Genomic DNA, 27,438 nt, shown 5'->3' with positions numbered 1-27,438 from the left:
GATGGGTAGTAAGAGGAGAATTTTTGTATACTTATTAGTAATTTCAATCATATGTTTTAACCAAATCACAAACAATTTACAGCCAAGTATTGGATTCATATCAAAGAATGAGTAAGAATGCAGAAAGAAAGGATAAGAATCTTGTAAGTATTACAGTTAAAACATAGCCAGTGTTTGGTTACAATCCAAAAACTTAAATAAATAAAGGTTTTTTAAAAGTTAAGAAAATAAAAAATAAAATCATGTGAATTAACACATGACAATCTGTGACTCTATTCAATCTAGATCATGTCCCGTAGGTTTTATGCAGAAGCTGTTGATGTGTCATGCAGCTTTTTGATCTGAAGCTCTTGGCAGAAGCTGTCTACTTTTGAAGATAGTCTGCTTTTGAAGGCTTCTTAAACTTCTTTCGTTATAAATCTCCAGAAAAAAATGGCAGTATAGGTGCTGAAAATGATAACTTTGTGTCTTTTTACCTGGGAGACATGAATCCGAGATCTATACCTTCATATTTGCTTGATATAATCTTGGTCAAAAATAACTTGTATAGGGCCTCCCTGGTGGCGCAGTAGTTGAGAGTCCGCCTGCCGATGCAGGGGACACGGGTTTGTGCTCCAGTCCGGGAAGATCCCACATGCCGCGGAGCGGCTGGGCCCGTGGGCCATGGCCGCTGACCCTGCGCGTCCGGAGCCTGTGCTCCGCAACGGGAGAGGCCACAACAGTGAGAGGCCCGCGTACCTCAAAAAAAAAAATAATAATAACTTGTATAGTCTTTCTCAACATGGTTCCAGGGCAAAAGACTTCTTGAGAGGATATGAAGGAAAGACTGTATATGCCTATTGGTAATAAGACTGATTATATTACATGAGTTACTTGCAGCACTCAGCCATATCTGCCTGAAATGAGGTCGAATTGAGAAAATCAGGGGAGGTATATTTAGCCATATAGTGTGACCTGTAATAAGTTCATATGATGAGAGTCACCAGGGCTAGGATGTGGTTATTTCCTGGTCCTGAGAGCCAGAAGTTACACTCTCGGTCAATGGACCACTAGAGTTCCAGATCATTTTATCATTTTGCTAGTGTATGTACTAAAATGACATTGACTCTCTCACTTTTCCTGAGGATTGAGGGTGATGTGGTCATAGGAACAATAAAGTTTCTGAGAAAGTGGAAAGGCTTTACAAAGTTCTCTATTGCTTGTGCCAACAAAAATGAGTGGCTGCATTAATGGAGGTTGGAATTCCTCACGGAAACAAAATATAAAGGTTTTTTTGTTTTGTTTCTTTTTCCCCCCTAATGTCAGAGCTGCATCTCTCTAGCAGGAAAAGCTTCAGTCCACTTTGAGAATAAGACAACAACAATCAGGACCCATAGAAAAAGTACTATGGAGGAGTTCGCAGATGCAACCGAGGTTTGGGTTCTTTTTAGCTTCCCACTTTCCTAGTTTTATCACAGTTATGCTGGTGACAGGTAAGCTGTGGAACTTCAATGTGTGGGAACTTTCCACAACACCAAGCAATCAACTCAGTTCTTCTCAGGCACTAACTAGGTATCAAACTAAACTCAATTCTGACACTATCTACCTGGAGGCAGCAACGGATCCCACAAGTTGAAGGCTCAGTCCCACAAGACTGCATTGATTCATATGTCAGTCACAAGTCCACATTGTTACCTGTGCTTCTGGCCAACTGGCTGCAAATTGGAGTTTCCTATAACCCTCTCCTAAGATTTGATTAATTTGCTAAGGTGGTTCACAAACTCAGGAAACCTGTTAACCCACTAGATTACCAGTAAACTACAAAGGACATGAATGAACAGCCAGATGAAGAGATAAACATGGCAAAGTCCTGACCAAAGTATCTTTGTTCCACTGAAGATTGGAGTCTGGCATATGGATGTATTCTTGTTTATCAGCCTGGAAACTCTCCAAGCCCTGTCCATTGGGTTTTTGTGGAGGCTTCATCACACAGGCATGATTAATTAAATCATTCCTTGATGACTGATTCAACCTCCAGGACCTCTCCTCTCCTTGGATCTGACATCCAGGTCAGGGGATGAAACTAAAAGTTCCAGCCCTCTAATCACATGGTTAGTTCCCTTGGAAACCAGCCCCCATCCTTAGGTATTTTCCAAAAGTCACCTTATTAACATACATATACTGGAAATATTGAAAGGAATATGTTATGACTATTAAGACACATTTAAAGCTCTTATCACTTAGGAAAATCCAAAGATTTTAGAAGCCCTGTGCCAGAAAAGAGGACAAAGACCAAATATATATTTCTTATTACAACTCACAATATTACAGGAACAGAGACACCCTGAGCAATATTTGTATAATTTCCCCATCAATGTAGATAGTAGTAGACTATCCTTGCTTTATTCAGTTATTTCATGAAAACTCTGCTAGGTTTTATTTGAGATTCTCTTGACACAAACAAATAGCTTTCATAAAAGTTTCAGAGATTATTCTCATAAAATTGATGACCAAAATCGTTCCCCAAACTCTTCATATTCCAAAAAGTATTTTTAAATATTTTAATGTGACTATTTTAATTTTTGTTTAGAATATTTTAAATTACTTTTAGTATTTTTAATAGCGTCTTTGAACCTCTTCAAAGATCTGACTTCTTGAAGTATCACGGCATCCGAGGCCATATTAGGAGTTGCTTACTTGTCGAATGATTAACCAGGGCATTTCCTCATGCCTCCATGTTATCTCTTCCTGAATGGGCTTTTATGGCAGCCACCACCTTAGAAGATATTAGAACATTTAACAGTTCTTTAATATGTTGACCATTTTCAATGTGTTTCCTGCTAAGGCTTAAAACTCTTGTTTCCACAGCATCTCAAAATCATGGACTCCTCCAAAGGCATACTTGTTACCTGTGTATCTAGTAACTCTCTTTTCAGTTGAAAGTCTGTGGTGAAAGTGATTGGTTCCTCCGTATGAACAAATTTTACTATGTTTTAGGTTCATATTCTAAGAATGAATTGAAATCTGTTAAGGCCTATCCTGCTTGCACATTTCCTATTTCAGTCTTAAGATATGACCTGTCAACAAACAAGATTGCATCTGGAGATTTTAGGGGCTAATAAATCTGTTCAAGGCTTAGTCGGTTCTCAGTAGAGGAGAGATAGTCATGGATTTTCCTTTTTCAATAAAGGAAGAAGAATAGCAGGAGTTAAGTTGTTATTATAATGGAGAGAATTGTGTGAAGAATAAAATGATAAAATTCATAAGAGCTAAGGCTGCATACTGAAAAATGTAGTAAATTTCCAGTAAGCAACAAGGATTGTATTGCCTAATGGGCTGTAGTGTTGAAGAGGCATCTTAAAATTGTCAGTAGACACTTTAACTTGTTTGTCTGATGCTACTATAGCCCTTAGACAAGGTGAGTAGAATTTTCCCCCTAGATCTAAAGAAAAGCTGAGGTAAGAAACTGGTATATCAATATTCCTTTGAAGCTGAGTCAGAATATTAAGGGTTTGTCCAGATCTTTCATGTACGAATGAGTGTAAAAATTTATGAGAATTAAGAAGATCTAGAGGGAGCGTTGTTGAAAACCTAATTTTAAGCTGCAAACTACCATTCCTATTTAGGTTCCAGGTGGAGACTCAATCACTAAGAACTGTACTATTATTCATATTTGGTGATTATATAAAAATTGGAAACCTATTGCCCACAATAGCCAATGAGAAGTAGAAAACCTCTTACTTGCTTATTATTTTGAGTGATTTATACTCTGTCAGGATGAAGATACTTAACTCTTTTGGATTGTCTTAGTTTAGGGTCCTATATAACAAAATACCACAGAGTTGGTGGCTTATAAATAACAGAAATTTATTTCTTAGAGTTTCGGATACTGGAAGTCTGAGATCAGGGTGCCTGCATGGTCTGGTGAGGGCTCTCTCCTGGGATGCAGACTTCTCATTGTATCCTCACATGACGTAAGGACAGGGAGCTCTGTGTCATTTCTTTTATAAGAGCACTAATCCCATTCATGAGGGCTCAACCTTCATGACCTAATCATTGTGCAAAGACCCTGATTAATACCATCAGCTCTGGGGATTAGGATTTCAACATAGGAATTCTGGGAGGTCAAAATATTCAGAGTGTAGCAAGGATTGATTATGACCCATATAACATAAACATTCTGACAAAATTATACATTTTCATTGGAACGTATATTGAGCTAAAACAGCAAATCTTAATAGTCACTATCTCTAGAGTACAGCAAAAGTTCAGCCACACATTGCTTAAGGACAGAATCACAGAGAAATTAAGGATTCCTTATAGCCCTGGTTAAAGACCTGTGAAAAAGCAAGGGGTGTCTCAGTAAACCTCTGTGGCTTCACTGTTCAAATAAATTATTGAATTGTTGTAAAAAGTGAAGCAGATATTGATTACCTGGATCTAAAACAACACTGAAGAAAGCAGAACAAAAATATATAACAATAAAACACCTAGCCTTAGATAATACTGAAGGTAAAATAGTGTATATATATATATTTTTTTTTCCACAGCACATCTCACACTTCCTGCAGATGTTTAAATTGTGCTTGATATGGTGTAATTCAATGTCCAAATGAGCTGTAAACTGATTACGAATGGGAGAGTACTCAAGGATCTCAAAAATGTGATTGGAGGAGCATTGGTTTTGGAGATCCCATTTTCCTAGTAGACCACAAACTGTAAAGCTAGCAGGAGAGGTGTCACAGGAGCAAAGAATTCCCTTCAAAGTTCTGGTGGGGATAGTCATGGGATGAGGCTAAGGGAGAGCTTGTGTGACAGTGGTGGGATTTGTGGTTGATATTGTAGTACTCATATCAATAACAGTTCTGCAAGATTGTTCTTTAATATTTAGAGAGATTTATCCTTGTGAGCTTAGGGTAAAATAGGAAATCGGGTTGTGATTCCTCTTCAGAGGAGGATAAGCTTCGTTAATTACCCTTAAACATAAACCTTCATTAATCACCCACTTCATTTTTTTTTTTTTTTTTTTTTGGTTTTTTAGCTACTGTGGGACAACTGTGCTCCAATGTTCTTTATGTTTATCTTGCTTACAGGTATTTTTACAAGACTTTCCCTCTACTGGTTCAGCGGGGAACATCTCCTTGCTACATCTTTAAGGCTATCAGTATATTGTGAGGTATTTTGTTTTATGTTTATTTTTGCTTTTGTTCTAAGATTCTGTCAAGTTGTCTGAGGAGATTGGCAAGAGTCTTGTTCTGGTTTTTTTTTTTTGTTTGTTTGTTTTTTATTTTATTTTGTTTTGTTCTCCAATACTCTGTGTATTTAATCCCCTGATTCTGCCTTAAAGCCATTCACAAAAAGTGAGTAAAGAGCTGAGGTCACATTTTCCTCAAGATTTGTTTTTGAATGTTTTGTAAAGGTGTTACAAATCTCAAACCTAAATTCTCCAAAGGATTTTAGAAATGTCTTAGTATTCAATCTTTTTGTACAAGAAAGATTTTGGAAAAAATCGCCAAAATATGTCATTCAATACTTACAGCTTTTCAAAATCCCTGCATTTATCTGCAATTTCTCAGTATCTTCCCACTCTGCATTTTCCACCTTTTTTTTTTTTTTTTTTTTTTTTTTGTATCTGAGATTCCTTGTAACATCTGAAACCATCCATATAGATCTGATAGCATTGGATTATACATTCCTAGGGCTATTCCAAATCCCTCTGTAGATTTTAGTTTATCTTGTTTAGGCTTCTGAAATCTTGACATAAGCTGTCAGCTCAGGGTGAGACCAAAGCTAAAAACATCCTTAGACATTTAAATATAAGAAAGGATTGAGTTTTGAGACAGAGGGGAAAATGGGTTGGAAAGAAGGGCAGAAGCAGAGAAAGACTGAGAAGCATAAGATGGGGGTAGAAGAAGAGAAGACCAAAGGCCGCTAAGTTCAAGTTCTCATTTGAAGTGATCTAAAAGAGAGATAGAGTTAAACATGTTATACTTTTATTTGCCTTGGCTAAGTAATTTTATAAGGAAACAATTTATGTATCTGAATTTTGTTTGGAAGCTTCCTCATTCCAGAGCAAAAAAAAAAAAAAAAAAAAATGCAGACCAGTGAATGGGCTTTTATTCCCATTCTGTTCTGAATAACCTCTCATATGAAAACTTTTATTCTTATCAAAGTTCTCCAAATTAGCACTATAATGTTAAACTTCCCTTGTTAAATCTAAGCTCTTTAGAAGGATAGTTACTTAAATATGAATTATGCTATAAACTCATATAAGAGGAAGTGGTCTAGCCCAAAGGAGTTATGGACTTAGGTTTAGATTGAGAAAGCGCATAACAGTGTGGCAACAGTTTGAGGAAAACATTGTTTATATGTCTTCTGTTTGGAATTTGCTTTCACCAGCCACAGACTCAATAACGTGGGATTCTCATTAAGCAGAAGCTTAAGGAACAGCTCTCACTCATAACTAGATGCCCACAGACAATACAAAAGACTGCATTATAAAGTCTTGGTGACTGACCCAAAGCCAAGTTTGTCCAAAGCACCCAAAGTGGGAGAAACTTTGCCCACACCTCAGACTCTGAGCTGATTCCAGAAGCAGATTTATGAGGAACGATATCTCTTCTCTCCTTAAAACATCTTCTTGCAGACAACAAAAAATGATGAGGAGAGGATAAACAGAAGAAATTTGTCCGGGGGTGGGGGTGGGGGACTGGGATGTCTCAGGATTTAATTTTTCATATCCACAGGTCATAAGGTGAGGTGGTTTAGTCTATACCTTCCCATTTTCAAAGCCAGCCGTCAAACTCCCAGTCAGCTAATGAGCTTAGTGAGAAATCAATCTGTCATAGGCAGAGGAGTTGACCAGGAATTAGAATGATTCAAAAAGCTGTTAAATCCATAAACTATAGACACGTTGTTCTGAAAAAGGCTCAGTCAACATCACAAAACAGTTTTTGGAAAAGATAAAATTTTTATTTTTGCCCAAACTAAAAGAGAAAACAAATAGATAAATTAAATAAAAGAATGATAGCACTAAGTAAACAGATGATTTGTAAGATCAAGTTAAGGAACCCACCCATCAACATAGGTGATAAAAGAGATAGAAATATATGAGAAATATAAGGGAACATGGAGATGCATAAAGGTAAACTCGATGGGTTACAGATGAATAAATAAAGTTGTGAGAGCAGCCAGTTGCCCTGTGGTAAAGAATGGCACAGATCAGAACAGCCCACCCACTAAGGCAGGATGGTGATGATGAAAACACCAGGTCAGACACAGTTGTGGAATTACACAACTCCAAACACCATCAAAGACCTGAATGTTCACAGAGACAAAAAGCTGGCTGCATAAATAGTCATGAGAGGTCACTAAATGATAAATGATTTACAATGATAAATGATTTCTTGTCAGTAACACTGGGCTGAAGAAATCAATGCAACGACTCCTTTAAAATCCTGAGGGAAAATGGTTTTTAATATACCAAAACACATTAACAATTAAGTATGAGGCTAAATATAGGACATTTTTACATTCAGATTCTTAGGATGCTTTTTTGTCACATATGTGTGTGTAGATATATATATTTTTTTTCTTTCCTTGACCAAACTCTTCTCAGGCTTCCTTGAACTCTTGCTACGGTCTGAATGTTTGTGTCCCCACAAGATTCATATGTGGGAAACCTAGCCAGCAAAAATGATGACATTAGGAGGTGGGACTTTTGGGAGGTGATTAGGTCATGAGGGAGGAGCTGTCATGAAAGGGATTAGTGTTCTTACAAAAGAGAGCACACAGAGCTCCTTCACCCCTCCATTAAGTGAGGATACAGGGAAATGATTGACATCTGTGAAGCAGGAAGTGCTCATCAGACACCGAATCTGAGGGTGCCTTGGTCCTGGACTTCCCAGCATCCAGAACCGTAAGGAATAAAGGTTTGCTGTTTATAAGCCACCCAGTCTATGGTATTTCTTAATAGCAGTCCAGATTTACTAAGGCAGCTCTTTTTCAACTAGACCCTGACTTTGGGGCTTCTGTGTTCATCTCTGCCTTGTCCACTTTTAGCAAGAATCCGAAGTCAGATTAGCCAGCATCCCTCAGCCTCCATATCTGCTCTGACCTGTTTCTTCATTCTCCACCATCCCACAGGTGATGTCTGATCACCCTGGTCTGCCTTCAGCATTAGGTCAGTTTAGTCAGAACTCCCCTTACCCTCAATCTTTCCTCTTAGTAATTTTCCATCCACCGACCACACTTTTTGGCATAAATCCCCACCTGCCCACGCTGAACTAGAAGCTGAGCCTAATCCTTCTCCCCCACTGCAGATCCCATTGCAGTGGTCCTTACACCTGTCATGTTAGATCTTCTTTATTTCCTTTTTTTAAATAAATATTTATTTATTTATTTTTGGTTGTGTTGGGTCCTTCGTTGCTGCGCACGGGCTTTCTCCAGTTGCAGCGAGCAGGGGTCACTCTATGTTGTGTTGCACAGGCCTCTCACTGCGGTGGCTTCTCTTGTTGCAGAGCACAGGCTTTAGGCGTACAGGCTTCAGCATTCCTGGCATGCGGGCTCAGTAGTCGTGGCTCGCAAGCTCTAGAGTGCAGGCTCAGTAGTTGTGGCACTTGGGCCCAGTTGCTCCACGGCATGTGGGATCTTCCCGGACCAGAGCTCTAACCAGTGTTCCCTGCACCCTGCACCAGCAGGCAGACTCTCAACCATTGCGCCACCAAGGAGGTCCCATAGATCTTCTTGAATAAAGTTTTTCCTACCATTTTTAAAGAGCATCCCAATTTTTTTCCATGAACACTTAGTATGTGTGTGTGTATTCCATTAAATTCGTGAGAAAATATGGGAAAATGTTATTTCATGAGATGCATGAACTATAAAGACATTTTTAAAAATCCAAAGCTATTTGAACTTTGACCTTTATTCTGTTTTTCTTCTAGAGGCAGGACTTGACAGTATAGGTTTACATTGTTTCCTATCAGGTTAATCACATTCTGGTTCTTCAATGATATTTACTATTGACATACCATAATACTATATATATTGTTTAATAAAACTAAAATATCATTATCAACTTATAGCAAAAAAAGGTCTATGTTATTGCTAAAGAACTTACAGAAGTGAAATTATATTATGGGAGCACTATAATCTATATTGGATTATACTATGCTGATTTTCATTAACACTATGCTGATTTTGATTTGTCTTTCCCATATATATGAATATGCCATGAAAAGGAGATTATTACCTTCCCCCTCGCCCCTTCTCATGAGTCTATTTCTGCAAAAAACAAGACAAATTGACTCAATTCCCGAAGTTTTAGTCTATGGAGAGAATGTTTTGCTTAGCATGTACATGTCATGATAAAATAGTTCAACTGTATAACCCAAGTGTTAGCTAAGGTCACCCTGTTCTTTGCAATTTAAATCAAACTGACTCTATTACCCAGTTCCTCTGGGACTTACATGTTTCATGGCCATTTCTGTTTCAACTGGTCTCTTCATCTCACTCTTGCTTTATTTCAGTTGGCTTCCAATTCTTTTTACTATATTATGAAGAGAAATTGAGATCTTCACTTTGTACTTATATTGAGTCTGCCTCTGTATATCAAAGGACTCTAAAGTTTCTGCTAAAACAAAGGGCTCTGGGCTCTGGGCCACACTTTTAGGCAGAAAGAAAGAATGTCTGTAGCTTTGAAATGTAAAGCTTTTATATTCTTTCCTCACCCTCAAATCTCTGTAAGCTAACGGCAACACCATATGTTGAGGGTAAGTTTCAAGATTATGTCACCCATCACCACTCCCTACCCCTTAGAAAACAAAAGCAGTGTTTTGTCCACTGTACTAATGATCAATTAATGCATAAATAATGCTTAACAGTCAGATTTACATGCAAATAAGCAAGGTTTTCAATCCAGTGCCAAGAGCACACTCATGCCAGCTAACAATTGGCACTTGCCACCTGCCTCTGCAAGGATTAAGTCACTACCCACTGCATTCACTGACTTTCAACACCTCCTTAAAGGAGTTCAGGGTAGAGATCAGGAATGAGGTGCTCTGTGCTCTGGGAAAACTTGCATAACAAGGCTTCAGGTAGTTAGATATTTTCGGGAGACAATTTTATGAGCCCAATTTCTTGCATGCTTTCATGTATAGAGAAGCACTAAAATCATAAACGGTGACATCTGTTCCTCGTGACTAGCAGCAAGCTTCTGCCAAAATGTGTGCTTGAGTGCACATACCCCCCTTCACTAAAACCAAGTATATACTGAGTTTTCCCCCTGCCTCTTCGGAGCAGTTTGTCAGAGCTATTTGAGAGGCTGTCTCCTGGGCTACAGTCCTCATTTTGCCCCAAATAAAACTTAACTTAGAACTCTCATGTTATGCATCTTTTTCTCAGTCGACACACAGAGTCATATGTGTTTCAATATACCTGATAAGCTAGTTTTGAAGCCCACTGGAGGATGAGGCTGTAAAGACATCTAGGATGTATAATACAGTGGTTTAAGATAATTTTGCTGTTAGTATTCAAGGTCAAAATATATTAGCAGAACTACAGAAAAGGAAGATTCATTATATCTGTCAAAAATATAAAGTTTACCATGAAAAGTGACTTATTACTAATTGGTTTGAAATATTGAAACATTAAGCATATGTTCAGTGGGGCTTATATATCAAAAACTTGCACACAATCTGTTCATGTGAATTGTCTATTGAAGACAAGGGGTGATGAGGTATGCTTAATGAGCAGTGAATTTAAGGAAGTTTTGTTGAGCATGAAAAGTGCACAGGTCAGGAGGTCCAGCTGATGAGGAATGGAAGTATTTGGTCAGAAGTTCAACATGAGAGTTGGATTCATTTTCAACTCAGTTTGAGCTCCTAGGTTCTGCTTTCTGTCCATGGAGCTCTGAAGAATGTGACAATGACCTCTCAGAATGAAAAACAGCCTGTCATGGCCAAGTTGAAAGGAGAATTGACTTGGAGAATTAATTGCTATCTACAAAATGGGGAGTTTGAGGAAACAAGTTCTTTTTCCACATGCAGAACTTTCAACTCACTTCTCAATGAGTATAATTTCATTTTATGCAGCCTCTTTTGGATCTTTCTCAATGCATTTTGGACATAACAACTAAAGTCAAATAAAAGTATGTGCAGAGCACTGAATTTCAGTTTTAATTCTACCATTCAGTAGCTGAATGATTTTGTATGAATTTTCCAAACTTTAAAGCAATGCAAAATCCATCTATAAATTGAAAAATACATCATGTGTGAGGTTCATTCCAGGCTTGGAATTCTACAGTCAGGTTGCTGTCTGTGAGATTGAAGACCACTTAACTTATATGAGTATGTTTTCCCAAGATCGAAGGCTGTGTCTATTTAGATCTAACCAGGAAAGCAGAAATATTATGCATTTCTGACAAAGGGTATTTAACACGGGGAACAGTGATACAGGTTTTGAAATGCTGAACCAGCAACAGGGGTACTGAACTGCTGTGCTTGGATCTGTAAGGAGACCACAGTATCAAATACACAGAGGATTAAAATACAAAACAAAACAAAACATAAAATGGGATACGAATCTGTGGCTTTTGGAAACTCACAGCCAGGAATGAGAATACCAGAAAGAAAGAGTCTTCTCCCCTCTTTCCTCCAAGTTACACTCTAGGGTCTCTCATTGGCATACTCCAACAGGAAGCTGATTCCAAAAGAGTAGGAAACGGAGTCTGCAGCCTCCAATCCAGCCTTGCATATGCAGGGTGAGCAAGGGTGGCATTGATACTGAGAAAAAGTAGGTAAACAGCCACCTGGGGAGAAGACCTGCATTTTCTTCAATGAGTCTACTTGCCAATTAATGCTCAGAACACAAGGGACCTCAGTTATTTATTGACTTGTGTGAAGTCATTGAACCTAACATGGCAAGTTAACTAATGGGAGGAACAACTCTGCCATAAATTGGTCTACAGGATGTGTAACATACTGCAACATTTTCCAGCCAATGTGGCCATTTCTGTCAATAGATTGGATACATATGAGAATTAAATTATCTTTTATTAAATAAAGAAAAAGAAAAAGAGAATTGCAGGTCTTCCTATGTCAACCACATAAGACAGATGCTTTTGGTTGTCTAGGAGTAGATTTGTGTCCATATAGCATACAGGAGAGCATGATTTGTGGAAAAAAATATTAAACTCTAATAAAGAACAGTTTTCTAAAGTGATGAAATAGAATCATTAATAATAGACTAAGTGGATGCCTTATGACATGAAAACTGTGCCTCATGGATTAATTAGAAGAAAAAAAAGGTTTTTATTCTTAATGCTGGAGCTGAGGAATGACCATCGGGGCCGACCCAGGGACTGTGTTCCTCTACATCATCCACCCATCTATGCAGCTTGGTGCCATTGTTCCTGCTGATCTGTGGATTTCATTTCTTTCTTTCTTTTTTTTTTTTTGAAGGCCTTTTGCTCTTTCTATAACGCATTATCCAAATATCTGATTTCACAGTGTTGTTTTTTTTTCTTCTTTTTTCTTCATTTTCTTGGACACAAACAGTTGTACTACTTGTTGCATTCAAAGACTATATATTTTTTTTTTTTTGGCATGAGACAAAATGTTATGCAGAAATGAGGTATATGAATTGAAGTGCAGTGAAGGCATAGTGGCCTGTGTGCCCAGCCTCCCTTTGCTCCAGGCCCCCTGGAAGCACTGCTTAGTGCTCAGAGCTCAGAGTAAAACAGCTCAAGAGCCACTGTACTACAGAGCAATCTGTTACATTATTATAGCATGTTAGTACAATCACTACTTAAACATGCAATCACACCTAAGGATTTTAAAAACATGAATTTGCAAGGAGACCAACTTAAAGGTTACTAATTTTGCATTTATTAAATTATTTCTAAATTAAACTTTAAATTAGTTTGCATTTAAGTGAACAAAAGATTAGTCAGTCCTTCTACCCTCAAAACTGCAGGGCTGTAAGTAAAGTAAAATTGCTGCCCTACTATGAAGAGTCTAATGAGATAGAGTTCTGTTGATTTAGTTATAACTGCAATGGTTACCTACTATTTTCTTTTGACTTTAATTTTTAATTGAATTGCTTCTGAAATGTTAACACAATAAATACTTTCAATTACTTTATTGCACTTTTGGTTAATTCTGCTTTTTATGTCAGCAGAAGTGTGATTAGAAGTCGTTATGTGTTGGGCATTTTGTCAATATGAGCAAATGTGGGTCCTTCCCTTTTGTCTCCAGCACCAGGTTTTACAGTATTCATTCTCCTAACCAAGGGCAGTGATTGTCCCAATTAGAGTTTAAATCATGATCATCCTAGAATTAATATATGTCTGAGCACTTCTGGAGGGTCAGTGAGTCAAGCCCACCAACAGTCTCTCTGCACAAGGGCCTGCTTTTATAGAATTCTTCTCAAGGAAAGCAAAAGTCACCCAATATGTACGGTTTGATTTTATAATCAAAGAGAGGTCAACACTGTCTCAGCCCAGTCTCTTGTGTTCATTTACCTGGGTCTGAGGGAAAGAGGCTTTCAGAGAAACTTTAAGTTACTTTTCATAAAAATGATTGGGAGATGATATTTTACAAGGAGGGGCCACTGGAACCAAGCTGATATCATAGTCATGGGATGGGATTCCCTCCCCTTCTACAAACGCACAGGAGTCTGTGCCATTGGTATCCCTGCAAGCCTGTGGAAGGACGTCGGTAACTTGGCATGCTACAGGATTCAGAGAAGACACTGTGCAAGCCAAGGCTGCAGCACCAGAAAAATTCGCAGTAATACTAAAGTGCTCTGGTAGCCCAGGCAGCAAAAGAAAGTGACACGTCAGGACTCCCACACAGCGGTGTAGGCACCTGCTGCATCCCAATAGTAGCAATTGCATGGAAGGTGGCAATTCTCTTCAAGAGAACATGGGAAAGGCACAGCGAGTCTGGCAGAAACAGGACGTGCTCCCATCATATGTTACACTTAGGAAAGTGTCCTTGTGAGAGTGTGTAGGTAGGGGATGACGTACCAAGGGATGTGGTGGTCCCAGGAAAACGGGTGAGGGAAATGCATGAAGGATATTATCTTCTTACACTTAAGCAAAGTTTCCTCGATGCCCCCCAGTCATTTATTTATCCACTGTTACTGCTCTGTCTCTGCCATTGGGCTGTTACTATGTTGAGGTGTCACCTGTCTTCAGCTCCTCTGTCCTTAGTTCTGGAACAAAATACTTGTCACACAGCCTTCATCCCAAATATTTTTATGGAACATATTAGTGAGGCGTACTGCTTCAAGATGAATCTTGTTTAACATGTCTTGTTTTGTCCTTTTTATTTAATAATAGTAGTGACTTTTTTTTTTAATTGAAGTTACACAGTAACACTGTGAGAAAGGCATAACGACATGGAGGCACCGATGCTGAAGGTTGTGACCACATCTTAGCCCACACTTGAGTGTGTCCTTTCACTATGGTTATAATTACCCAACTCTGAGGATTTAGCTGCTTAGAGTTCTACTTAAAGCCATTCCCTTGGTATTTTTTTACTGTGGTAAAATACACATTACATAAAATTTACCCTTTTTACCTAAGTGTATATTTCAGTGGTATTAAGTGCATTCACATTGTTATGCTACTTCCCAAACTGGAATGTCACACACATTAAACACTAACATCATCCCCCCCAACCCCTGCACCCACCATTCTACTTCTGTCTCTATGAATTTGACTCCTCTGGGGACCTCGTCAAATCACACAATATTTGTCCTTCTTTGACAGGCCTGTTTCACTTAAGTATAATGTTTTCTAGGCTTATCCATGCTGTAATATGTGTCAGAATCTCCTTTCTTTATGAGGCTGAATAACATTCCATTGTATGGATATATCACATTTTATTTATCTGTTCTTCTAACATGTCTTCTTCTACTAATTTCCTTGCTCAAAAAAGTCTTTGTTGTTTTTTTCGGAATAAAATCCAGTATCTTGGGATAATTTTCAAACTTTCAGTTTCTTGACAAACTTACCTCCTGATATCACTTGCCAGGACTTCTGTTCCAGCCAAACTTATTTTTATACTATTCCAGATCCACACTCTGAGTAAAATAAAGTTCATTCTATGAGGCTGTCCATTATCCTCTAATGTGTTTAAACAATGTTCACCACTGTAGACTCTGATCAGGTCCACCTCTGTCCACTCAAGTCTGAGGCGAGACACCTTTCTTCTGATTTGTTATTCCAAGCTATTTTGATTGTGAATCCCTCTGAACATCCAACAGTACTCACTCCTATGGCTGCCAGCTGCCCTGTACTCTTTATGGAATGCCTTTGTTATCCCAGCCCAGGCATCATTTTCCTGTTTAATCCCTGTTCCTTACAGGGACTCCTTGAATTTCCCTTCCTCACTCCCAGCTGTGCCATATCTGCACTCGTAATTTCTCCCCTGAAATATTTTGACCCTCCTTCCTCTCCTCCTCCAAGAAAACGAATCACCTCCTCCTGTGTTCTCAGGGGACACTGAGACCAAATCTCTATGACGGCATTTGTGCTACAGAACTTGTCCTGTGTCTGCTCCAGCTCAGACTCTCAGACTGTGAGCTTTTTAAAGGCAAATATCATGCCTGGACCGATTTTTCATCAGAGAATCCTGTTCTGTCTGACAAATATTTGCTGTGATTATTTTCTCCATTCGGTGGCCAAGGAAAACATACTGTCTAATTCCAGGTGGGAGGAAACAAATCTTGAAGGTACACTGTTACCAGTGTCATTGTGCTTATGACTATATGACTATTTGGGGAGCACAGATGTGCCAATATTGTGGTAAATACTCTGGAGGCTGCACAGGTGAGTAACATGTGGGCTCTTTCTTTAAGAGTTTAGAATATCCAAATAAAGAACTTATAATACTAGTGGTTAGAATGAGCTAAGTACCTATTATGTGCAACAAGCTTCTATGAGAATGAGAGAACCGTAAGACTGCATTGATTGATTGGTTGATCGATTGATTGATCAACTGATTTACTGCTGAATATTTCACCGGAGGATTTGAGCAAGGGGTAATAGCTGAATTCCAATGTGTCAAATGGTTCAAGTTCAGATATAGATGGAGAAGGCAGAGGGCACATGAGCACAGAGATGGAGACTGGGAAGTGCCCTGTTGGTTGGAGAATAGCACAGCATTTTTAGGGTGTGATGGTGGGTGGTGGTTCTGGTGGTTAAGGCTAGAAACACTGCAGAAGGATTTTGAAGAGGAAGGTGACAGGGGAGAGAGATGGCTTGCTAAGTAGGCAAATCCTAACCTGCTGTTTCCCCCTCACAGTCGAATTTCTCATCAACTTTTCGTCCATCTACACTGAGAATTAGGAATTGTCTTGAGCTCCTCAGAGGAAGTGTAGGGGCAGCAATCATGCAGTAGAAAAACACAGTGCTACTGAGCTGTGTTTCCTATACACCAGTAATGCTATAGCCCTCAAAACAAAAGACACAAGGGTGCTTATCCTTATTCCTGACTCTCTTGGAGTTTTCCCAGGCATCTACACTGAATGACTCTGGCAGAGAGAGACACGGAGCATGAGTGTTTGAAGAGGAAAGGGCAGCGGCCGCGCTGATGCAGAGAGGCTGTAGTCTGGAAGGACCACAGAGCATCAGTGAACTCAGTGGAGGGAGATGGGGCTGCTCTGCCTTTGGTTCACCACGGTCCTAAGGCTTCCCATTAAGCCCTGTCTTCGCTACTTCCTTCCTTTGGGCAGTTTATCTGGGCTCTACATTCCAGGCTGTATTCCAAATCCCAGCTCTCCTCCCCTAATCAATGGCTATTTTTCAAGAATTCCAATCACTTCTCTACCCTGGGAAATGGTGAGTAATGAAACAGCTTATACGCTTTTTAGATCCAGTTAATAGGAATTACTGAGAATCCATGAGGCAAAGGTCCAGGAATATAAACTAATTTTACCCTGAGTCAGAAAAGAGTCTTGACAGATATTGCCAAGACTTTTATTTGTAAGAGTCGTGATCGTTGTACTAGAGATAACTACTCTGAATAAGTTATATTATTTAACTTGTGACATTCTCCTGATTATTCATTTTTTTCTAACATCTTTATTGGAGTATAATTGATTGACAGTGGTGTGTTATTTAATTTGTGACATTCTCCTGATTATTCATTTTTTTCTAACATCTTTATTGGAGTATAATTGATTGACAGTGGTGTGTTAGTTTCTGCTTTATAACAAAGTGAATCAGCTATACATATACATATATCCCTATATCTCCTCCCTCTTGCATCTCCCTCCCACACCCTCTATCCCCCCGCCCGCTTTGGATGGTCACAAAGCACCAAGCTGATCTACCTGTGCTATGTGGCTGCTTCCCACTAGCTATCGAATTTATAATTGGTAGTATATATTAGTCCATGCCACTCTCTTACTTCATCCCAGCTTACTTTTCCCCCTCCGCGTGTCCTCAGATACATTCTCTACATCTGTGTCATTATTCCTGTCCTGCCCCTAGGTTCTTCATAACCACTTTTTTTTTTCTTTTTACATTCCATATATATGTGTTAACATACAGTATTTGTTTTTCTCTCTCTGACTTACTTCATTCTGTATGACAGATTCTGTGTCCATCCACTTCCCTACAAATAACACAATTTCATTTCTTTTTATGGCTGAGTAATATTCCATTGTATATATGTGCCACATCTTCCTTATCCACTGATCTGTCTATGGACACTTAGGTTGCTTCCGGGCTATTGTAAATATAGCTGCAATGAACACTGTGGTACATGACTCTTTCTGAATTATAGTTTTCTCAGAGTATATGCCAAGTAATGAGATTTCTGGGTCGTATGCTAGTTCTATATTTTAGTTTTTTAAGGAACCTCCATACTGTTCTCCATTGTGGCTGTATCAATTTACATTCCCACCAACAGTGCAAGAAGGTTCCCTTTTCTCCACACCTTTTCCAGCATTTATTGTTTGTAGATGTTTTGATGATGGTCATTCTGACTGGTACGAGGAGATACCGCACTGTAGTTTGGATTGGCATTTCTCTAATGATTAATGATGTTGAGCATTCTTTCATGTGTTTGTTGACTGTCTGTATATCTGCTTTAGAGATATGTCTATTTAGGTCTTCTGCCCATTTTTGGATTAGGTTGTTTGCTTTTTTTGATATTTAGCTTTATGAGCTGCTTGTAAATTTTGGAGATTAGTCCATTGTTGGTTGCTTCATCTGCAAATATTTTCTGAGGGTTGTCTTTTCGTCTTGTTTCTGGTTTCCTTTGCTGTGCAAAAGCTTTTAAGTTTCATTAGGTCTCATTTGTTTATTTGTGTTTTTATTTCCATTTCTCTGAGGGGGGTCAAAAAGGATCTTCTATGATTTATGTCATAGAGGGTTCTGCCTATATTTTCCTCTAAGAGATTTATAGTGTCTGGCCTTACATTTAGATCTTTAATCCATTTTGAGCTTTGTTTTTTGTGTATGGTGTTAAGATGTATTCTAATTTCATTCTTGAACATGTAGCTGTCCAGTTTTCCCAGCACCAATTATTGAAGAGGCTGTCTCTTCTCCATTGTATATTCTTGCCTCCTTTATCAAAAATAAGGTGACCATATGTGTGTAGGTTTATCTCTGGGCATTCTATCTTGTTCCATTAATCTATAACTCTGTTTTTCTGCCAGTACAATACTGTCTTGATTACTGTAGCTTCATGGTATTGTCTGAAGCTGGAGAGTCTGATTCCTCCATCTCCGTTTTTCTTTCTCAAGATTGCTTTTGGTATTTGGAGTCTTTTGTGTTTCCATACAAATTGTGAATTTTTTTGTTCTATTTTGGTGAAAAATGCCATAGGTAGATTGACAGGGATGGCACTGAATCTGTAGATTGCTTTGGGTAGTATAGTCATTTTCACAATGTTGAATCTTCCAATCCAAGAACATGGTATATCTGTTTGTATCATCATTAATTTCTTTCATTAGTATCTTACAGTGTTCTGCATACCGGTCTTTTGTCTCCTTAGGTAGATTTATTTCTAGATATTTTATTCTTTTTGTTGCAATGGTAAATGAGAGTGTTTACTTAATTTCACTTTCATATTTTTCATCATTAGTGAAATGGAATGCCAGAGATTTCTGTGCATTAATTTTGTATCTTGATACTTTACCAAATTCATTGATTAGCTCTAGTAGTTTTCTCATAGCATCTGTAGGATTCTCAATGCATTGTATCATGTCATCAGCAAACAGTGACGGCTTTACCTCTTCTTTTCTGATTTGGATCCCTTTATTTCTTTTTCTTATCTGATTGCTGTTGCTAAAACTTCCAAAACTATGTTGAATAATAGTTGTGAGAGTGGGCAACGTTGTTTGCTCCTGTTCTTAGTGGAAATGGTTTCAGTTTTTCACCACTGAGGATGATGTTGGCTACGGGTTTGTCATATGTAGCCTTTATTATGTTGAGGTAAGTTCCCTCTATACCTACTTTCTGGAGGGTTTTTATCATAAATGGGTGTTGAATTCTGTCAAAAGCTTTTTCTGCAACTATTGAGATGATCAAATGGTTTTTATCCTTCAATTCATTAATATGGTGTATCACAATAGATTGATTTGCATGTATTGAAGAATCCTTGCATTCCTGGGATAAACCCCACTTAATCATGGTGTACGATCTTATTAATGTGCTGTTGGATTCTGTTTGCTAATTTTTTTTTTTTTTTTTTTTTTTTGTGGTACACAGGGCTCTCACTATTGTGGCCTCTCCTGTTGCAGAGCACAGGCTCCGGACACTCAGGCTCAGCAGCCGAGGCTCATGCACCCAGCCACTCTGTGGCATGTGGGATCTTCCCAGACCGGGACACGAACCTGTGTCCCCTCCATCGACAGGCAGACTCTCAACCATTGCACCACCAGGGAAGCCTGGTTTTCTAGTATTTTGTTGAGAATTTTTTCATCTATATTCAACAGTGATATTGGCCTATAGTTTTCTTTCTTTGTGACATCCTTGTCTGGTTTTGGTATCAGGGTGATGGTGGTCTCATAGAATGAATTTGGGAGTGTTCCTCCCTCTGGTATATTTTGGAAGAGTTTGAGAAGGATAGGTGTTAGCTCTTCTCTACATGTTTGATAGAATTCACCTGTGAAGCCATCTGGTCCTGGGCTTTTGTTTATTGGAAGATTTTTAATCACAGTTTCAATTTCAGTGCTTGTGATTGGTCTGTTCATATTTTCTATTTCTTCCAGATTCAGTATTGGAAGGTTGTGCTTTTCTAAGATTTGTTCATTTCTTCCAGGTTGTCCATTTTATTGGCATATAGTTACCTAAAGTAATCTCTCATGATCCTTTGTATTTCTGCAGTTTCAGTTGTTATTTCTCCTTTATCATTTCTAATTCTATTGATTTGAAGCTTCTCCCTTTTTTCTTGATGAGTCTGGCTAATGGTTTATCAATTTAGTTTATCTTCTTAGAGAACCAGCTTTTAGTTTTATTGGTCTTTGCTATTGTTTTCTTCATTTCTTTTTCATTTATTTCTGATCTGATCTTTATGATTTCTTTCCTTCTGCCAACCTTGTGGGTATTTTTGTTCTTCTTTCTCTAATTGCTTTATGTGTAAGGTTAGGTTGTTTATTTGAGATGTTTCTTGTTTCTTGAGGTAGGATTTTATTGCTATAAAGTTCCCTCTTAGAACTGCTTTTGCTGCATCCCATAGGTTTTGGGTCATCATGTTTTCATTATCATTTGTTTCTAGGTATTTTTTATTTCCTCTTTGATTTCTTCAGTGATCTCTTGGTTATTAAGTACTGTATTGTTTAGCTTCCTTGTATTTGTATTTTTTACAGATTTTTTCCTGTAATTGATATCTAGTCTCATAGCATTGTGGTTAGAAAAGATATTTGATATGATTTCAATTTTCTTAAATTTACCAAGGCTTGATTTTTGACCCAAGATATGATCTATCATAGAGAATGTTCCATGAGCATTTGAGAAGAAAGTGTATTCTGTTGTTTTTGGATGGAATGTCCTGTAAATAACAATCAAGTCCATCTTGTTTAATGTATCATTTAAAGCCAGTGTTTCCTTATTTATTTTCATTTTGGTTGATCTATTGATTGGTGAAAGTGGGGTGTTAATGTGCTCTACTATAATCTATAAATATAATATATTTATATATACTATAGTATATACTATACTATAGTACAGTATATTTATACTTTATAGTATAAATCTATACTATAAAGTAAAATCTATTGATTTCCCCTTTTATGGCTGTAAGCATTTTTCTTATGTATTTAGGTGCTCCTATGTTGGGTGCATAAATATTTACAATTGTTATATCTTCTTCTTGGATTGATCCCTTGATCATTATGTAGTGTCCTTCTTTGTCTCTTCTAATAATCTTTATTTTAAAGCCTATTTTGCCTGAGATGAGAATTGCTACTGCATCTTTCTTTTGATTTCCATTTGCATGGAATATAGTTTTCCATCTCCTCACTTTCAGTCTGTATGTGTCTTTAGGTCTGAAGTGGGTCTCTTGTAGACAGCCTAGATATGGGTCTTGATTTTGTATCCAGCCAGGCAGTCTATGTGTTTTGGTTGGAGCATTTAATCCATTTAAATTTAAGGTAATTATCGATATGTATGTTCGTATTACCATTCTCTTAATTGTTTTGGGTTTTTTATTGTAGGTCTTTTCTTCTCTTGTGTTTCCTGCCTAGAGAAGTTCCTTTAGCATTTGTTGTAAAGATGGTTTGGAGGTGCTGAATTCTCTTAGCTTTTGCTTGTCTGTAAAGGTTTTAATTTCTCTGTCAAAGGATCTCTGAATGAGATCCTTGCTGGGTAGAGTAATTTTAGTTGTGGGTTCTTTCCTTTCATCTCTTTAAATATGTCCTGCCACTCCCCTCTGGCTTGCAGAATTTCTGCTGAAAGATCAGCTGTTAAACTTATGGGGATTCCCTTGTATATTATTTGTTGTTTTTCCCGTGTTGCTTTTAATATTTTTTCATTGCATTTAATTTTTGATAGCTTGATTAATATGTGTCTTGGCATATTTCTCCTTGGGTTTATCCTATATGGACTCTCTGTGCTTCCTTGACTTGATTGACTATTTCCTTTCCCACATTAGGGACGTTTTCAACTATAATCTCTTCAAATATTTTTCTCAGTCCCTTTCTTTTTCTCTTCTTCTTTTGGGATCCCTATAATTCGAATGTTGGTGCATTTAATGTTGTTCCATAGGTCTCTGACACTGTCCTCAATTCTTTTCATTCTTTTTCTTTATTTTGCTCTGCAGTAGTTATTTCCACTATTCTATCGTCCAGGTCATTTCTCTGTTCTTTTGCCTCAGTTATTCTGCTATTGATTCCTTCTAGAGAATTTTTAATTTCATTTATTGTGTTGTTCTTCATTGTTTGTTTACTCTTTAGTTCTTCTAGTTCCTGGGTAAACATTTCTTGTATTTTCTCTATTCTATTTCCAAGATTTTGGATCATGTTTACTATCATTACTCTGAATCCTCTTTCAGGTAGACTGCCTGTTTCTTCTTCATTTGTTTGTTATAGTTGGTTTTTACCTTGCTCCTTCTTCTGCTGTGTGATTCTCTGTCTTCTCATTTTGCTTAACTTACTGTGTTTGGGGTCTCCTTTTTGCAGCCTGCAGGTTCTTAGTTCCTGTTGTTTTTGGTGTCTGTCCCCAGTGGCTAAGTTTGGTTCAGTGGATTGTCTAAACTTCCTGGTGGAGGGGACTGATGCCTGTGTTCTGGAGAATGAGGCTGGATTTTGTCTTTCTGGTGGGCAGGAACACGTCCAGTGGTGTGTTTTGGGGTGTCTGTGACCTTATTATGATTTTAGGCAGCTTCTCTGTTAATGGGTGGGGTTGTGTTCCTGTCTTGCTAATTGTTTGGCATAGGGTGTCCAACACTGTAGCTTGCTGGCTGTTGAGTGGAAGTGGGTCTTATCTTTGAGATGGAGATCTTTGGGAGACCTTTCCCTGTTTAATATTTCATGGAGCTGGGAGGTGTCTGGTGGACCAATGTCCTGAACTCTGCTGTCCTATCTCAGAGACATGGGTCTGACATCTGGTCAGAGCACCAAGGCCCTGTCAGCCACATGACTCAGAAGAAGAGGGAAAAAAAAGAAAGAAAAAAATTAAAGTTATTAAAATAAAAAAATAATTATTAAAAATAATAAATAAAGAGTAACCAAGCCAAAAAACAAATCCACTAATGATAACAAGTGCTAAAACTTATATTAAAAAAAAAATGGACAGAGAGAACACTAAGACAAATGGTAATAGTATACAAACAAAAATCACACAGAAGCATACACATACACCCTCACAAAAAAGAGAAAAAGGAAAAGTATATATATATATATATATATATATATATAGTTGCTTCCAAAGTCCACAACCTCAATTTTGGGATGATTCATTCTCTATTTAGGTATTCCAAAGATGCAGGCTACATCAGGTTGATTGTGGAGATTTAATCTGCTGCTCCTGAGGCTGCTGGGAGAGATTTCCCTTTCTCTTCTTTGTTTGCACAGCTCCTGGGGTTCAGCTTTGGATTTGGCCACGACTCTGCATGTAGGTCACCTGAGGGTATCTGTTCCTCACTCAGACAGGATGGGTTAACGTAGCAGCTGATTAGGGGGCTCTGGCTCACTCAGGCTGGGGGAAAGATGGGTATGGAATGCAGGGCAAGTCTGTGGTGACAGAGGCTGGCGTGACATTGCACCAGTCTGAGGCGCACCATGTGTTCTCCTGGGGAAGTTGTCCCTAGATCACGGGTCCCTGGCAGTGGTGGGCAGCAGAGGATCCCGGGAGGAGAAGAGTGGATAGTGCCTGTACTTGCACACAGGCTTGTTGGTGGCTAGGGCAGCATCCTCAGCATTTCATGCCCATCCCTTTTGTCTGCGCTGATAGCCACAGCTCATGCCCAACTCTGGAGCGCTTTTAGGCGGTGCTCTGAATCACCCTTCCTTGCACACCCTGAAACAATGGTCTCTTGCCTCTTAGGCAAGTACAGACTTTTTCCCAGACTCCCTCCCGGCTAGCTGTGGTACACTAGCCCCCTTCAGGCTGTGTTCACGCAGCCAATCTCAGTCCTCTCCCTGGGATCTGACCTCTGAAGTCCGAGCCTCAGCTCCCAGCCCTCACCCATTCTGGCCGGCGGGAGAGCAGACAAGCCTCTTGGGCTTGTGAGTGCTGGTTGACACCAATCCGCTGTGCAGGAATCTCTGTGCTTTTCCCTCTGCACCCCTGTTGATGTGCTCTCCTCCATGGCTCTGAAGCTTCCCCCCTGCCACCCCCTCTCTGCCAGTGAAGGGACTTCTAGTGTGTGGAAACTTTTCCTCCATCACAGCTCCCTTCCAGTGGTGCAGATCCCATCCCTTTGTCTCTGTTTTTTTTCTTTTTTCTTTTGCCCTACCCAGGTATGTGGGGAATGTCTTGCCTTTTGGGAAGTCTGAGGTATTCTGCCAGCGTTCAGTAGGTGTTTTGTAGGAGTTGTTCCACATGTAGATGTATTTCTGATGTATTTGTGGGGAGGAAGGCAATCTCCATGTCTCACTCCTCCACCATCTTGAAGGTCTCCTGCTTATTCTTTTTGATACACTCCATCTATCCCTCTTGTAAATGTTGAGATAAAATGAGCTACAAGAGAGGAGAGTCCAAACTGATTCAGTTCAATGGATTTTGAGCTCAGTATGAGAAAGGTACCCCTCCCAGTCCTACAGATACACAGAGTAAATGCTGAATGAGTGACCAGGTCCCAGAATCTCACTCAGTAATTATGCAAACCAGAGTTCCACACCATCACAACCATTGTTTTCCCAGTGTGCAATAATTATACTGTTAGCAATGAGGGTTCTCACAGAAGAAAGAAAAAAAAGGAAGGGAAGGAAGGAAGAAGGGAGGGAGGAAAGAATAAAAGAAGGGGAAATCAAGGAAATGAAAGGAAAGATAATAAAGGAGCAGGAAAGGGAAGAGAAGAGAAGAAAAGAAAGGGGGAGAAAAGGATAAAGCGGCTGTGCCTCTCTGGGGAGATAGACAGTTATAGGTTAGATCCAGGGCAACTGAGGATTAGAGATGAGAATGTGTGGGTGATCTGACAACTATTTGATGTATAGTGGGCATCCTTCAGAGGTATTGATGAACCTTCTTTCATAGAAAATTCATTATTACCCTAAAGCTTCTGTGAACAGAAGAAAGTAAGGCAGTGTTGAATGGAAACCCCCTTATTAAAGACTAGATAGACCCAGCTGCAAAAATAAAAGAACAGGTTGAATCATCACAGAATTCCAAAATTATATTTATCACACCAATAATGATAACCACTTTAATTAATTGGCTTTCACACACATTACTGCATGTTTATCTTCATACTGTAGTGAGGTAAGAATTATTTCTACGTGTAGATGTGAAAACTGCCCTCTTTCTCTAACATCTGTATCTCAGAGAGAGAAGGTTATTAGGGTGTTCCACTGGTACAACTACAGTGAGGTCCTACTCGCTGTGTATCAGTGTTCACAGGCTCTTTATTATACTCATAAATTATAACATTGAGATCAGAGTTAAAAGTCTTGCCTATAATTACCCCACAGTTACGTTCAAGTGTCAGGATCTGCAGAGAGTGTGCTCTCAACAACTACTTCATGGCAGAAAGTAGACCAGCTCTTGCAGACTAATCAGATTGAGTGGCTGGAATTCTGCTCCTGCTGAGGTCAGGGCAGAGAGCAAGGGGCCAACAAGAAACCTGTCTTCTCACAACAAGACCCGAGTCTCAGCTGCCATCTCACCCGCAGAAGAATCACAGGGTTTCTCCAAGGCTTTGGTGTCTTGTTCCTCCTCACACTTTACCCTAACAAAGGCTCTAACCTCAAAGTAGCTACTTCCATTCTGTGACCCACTTCACCACTTTTTCTCTATTTTTTTTTTTTTTTTTTTTTTGTGCTACTCAGGCCTCTCACTGTTGTGGCCTCTCCCGTTGAGGAACAAGGCTCCGGACGCGCAGGCTCAGTGGCCGTGGCTCACGGGCCCAGCCGCCCCACGGCATGTGGGATCCTCCCAGACCGGGGCAGAAACCCGCGTCCCTTGCATCGGCAGGCGGACTCTCAACCACTGTGCCACCAGGGAAGCCTGCACTTTTTCTCTATTTCTCAACCACACTTCCTCCTACAGAAGCAAAGGGTAAGAGAATTTGAATGATTTCTCTAGGGTTACTTTCTGTAGGGGCGATCGAGGGGTTAACTCTTGTTTTCGGTTTTGATTTGACGATGCCATCAAATGGGATTTTAGTTAATTTATATATCTATTTATTTTACAGTGATCAGCAAAAGCTATGTTTACTATATAACATTTTTAACGTTTTTGTAAATGAATTGACTTTATTGTTTTTGTTTTGTTTTAAATTTTTTGGCCATACCGCACTTCTTCTGGGATCTTAGTTCCTCAACCAGGGATCAAAGCCATGCCCTTAACAATGAAACTGCAGAGTCTTAACCACTGGACCGCAAGGGAATTCCCACATTTTTTAACATTTTATTTGAGCTAATATAAGATTTACAGAAGTGTTGCAAAGATAGTAAAGAGATGTCTTGTGTTACCTAGCTTCACCTCTTGTTAACAATTTACATACCCACTGTAAATGTGCCAAAATTAAGAAATTATCTTTGATAAAATAATATTAACTAAAACACATGATATATTTTATTTCCACATTTTTCCATTAATATAATTTTTTGGTTTCAAGGGTTAACCCGGGACACTATTTTGTTTTAATTGTCACATCTCCACTTATTTGTGACAATTTTTCAGATTTCTTTTGGTTTTCATGACTTTGATAGTTTTGTAGAGTACTGGTCAGGTGTTTGTATCATATTCTGGTTTTATCTGATGTTTGCTCATGATTTGACTGGGATTATGATTGTTTTGAAGATACTACAGATACAATATATCCTTTATATTGAACCATATTATGGGATACAGTGTATCAACATGATTTATTTCTAGTGATATTAACCTTGATCACTTGGCAATGTTGGCCACATTCCTTCACTATAAAGTTGCTATTTTCCCTTTCCATATATTATGGTTTATAAGTGAGTCACTACGCCCAGCTCACATGCAGAAAAGAGGGAATTAAGCTCTACCTCCTGAATGGGGGAATATCAAAGAACTAGGGGGCATATCTTACAGAAAATAACAAATATTATGCAGGGAATGATACTCTTTGAGGTTCTGTTATTTTTCTGTCCTAATAATGATGCTATGTTTCCCTCCTTATTCTGCATTTAACATTAGGAATTTTTCTGTAAGAAGATTTGTCCCTTCTCATTCATTCATTAATTCTTTCTTTCATTCACATTGATATAGACTCATGGTATTCACTTTATTCTCTGTGTTAAAATCCAATGCTATCATTATTTTTAAATTAATTCTATTTATTCATTACTTTGCTTACTGTGTGACTTTTA

Source organism: Grampus griseus, assembly GCF_964374135.1.
Source record: "Grampus griseus genome assembly, chromosome: 9".
NCBI lineage: Eukaryota > Metazoa > Chordata > Mammalia > Artiodactyla > Delphinidae > Grampus > Grampus griseus.
This window is presented reverse-complemented; position numbering follows the sequence as displayed.